Below are 1,410 nucleotides of genomic sequence, written 5' to 3'. Positions count from 1 at the left end.
TTGGGTGGGAGAGCCGGGAGGGGGGGGGGGAGGGGGGGCGCTTACCCGGTGTTGGGGAACGGCTGGCTCCACTCCATCACCAGCGACGGGATGGTCGCCGCCGCCGCCGCCTGCTGTTCCTGTGCGGAAGCTCTGTGCAAGCTTGCTCCTCTGCTCGAGCCGCTCTGTACGAGATGGCCATGTCTTGTTTGATCCACATGGGCTTTCAGCCCACCTATTTTTAGTCGCCTTCCAGCCCACTTGTTTAACTGTTTTTATTATTATTACTCTGGTCTTTTCACTTCTTGGTCTAATATGTTGCTGATGTGGCCGGTTTTTATTGCCACGCGTGCACTTACAAGCGGGACCCATTTGCCTGTAATTATGTTAATGTGTTCAAACACCAGATTAGACCTATCTGCAATGTATTACACCAAAAGATGGTGTTTTCCGCAACAAACCCGTATAGTAGGTGTTTTGCGCAACGCTAGCCCCAATAAATGGTGGTTTGTGCAATTCCCTCCGATTAGTTCTTTCCTTTTTTTTCTTCTCAAAGCGAATCAATCAAATCGATACGATCGATACGATTTCCACCGGATAGATACGATACGATTCGATTCCCCTCCTTCCGCCGGCGAGCCCTCAAATCGTGCATGTGGGCGGACTGCGTCGTGTACGAATCAATCCATCCATGCATGTGGGCGGACTAGATTTTGGAAAGAGTTGTGCTCGCTGTTGGGGGCAAAGGTGGCAAACCCACCTAGCTCGATGTGCTCCCAGAGCCACCAACTGGCGGCGTGGATGCTTCAGTGGCTGACAGAGGAGAATGACGAAGCTAAGTCGACGATGATCCAAGGCCTCTACGCGCTGTGGTTGTGCAGGAACGACGTGCGTGATGGAAAGAGGATTGAGGATCCTATGCAGATTGCGAGAAGGGTAGCGACGCTTATGGAAGAATGGAATAACACTCACGGGGCCCGGGCTCCAACTGAAAAACATACAGTCAAGGAACGATGGAAATCTCCGGAACGAGGGTGGGTGAAAGCCAAGTGGACGGGGCTATGGCTAGTGCAGGGCTGGGCGGTGGTGGTGGCGTCATATTCAGAGATGAAGACGGCGCCTTTGGAGGAGCGGCATGCCACTTTTTCCCGGACTGTTCAAAGCCGGAGACCGCTGAGGTACTAGCATGCAGGAAGGCGGTGCAGTTGTCAATCCAGCGGGGTATACAGAAGCTGCATTTGGAAACAGACTCCCAGGTGGTCGCCAGGATGCTGGCAGAGAAGGAACGTAATTTCTCTCCTGTGGGGCAAGTGATTCAAGAGGTGAAAGCTATGATTAGAACTAGAGATGATTTCAAGGTCACATGGGTCAGGAGGACGGCTAATGGGGCTGCCCATTTGCTCGCTAAATACAGCTTCGGATTTTTGGGAC

This window comes from Triticum dicoccoides, chromosome 6B (genome assembly GCF_002162155.2).
Source record: "Triticum dicoccoides isolate Atlit2015 ecotype Zavitan chromosome 6B, WEW_v2.0, whole genome shotgun sequence".
NCBI lineage: Eukaryota > Viridiplantae > Streptophyta > Magnoliopsida > Poales > Poaceae > Triticum > Triticum dicoccoides.
The sequence above is the reverse complement of the archived record's forward strand: the minus strand, read 5'-3'. Positions refer to the sequence as shown.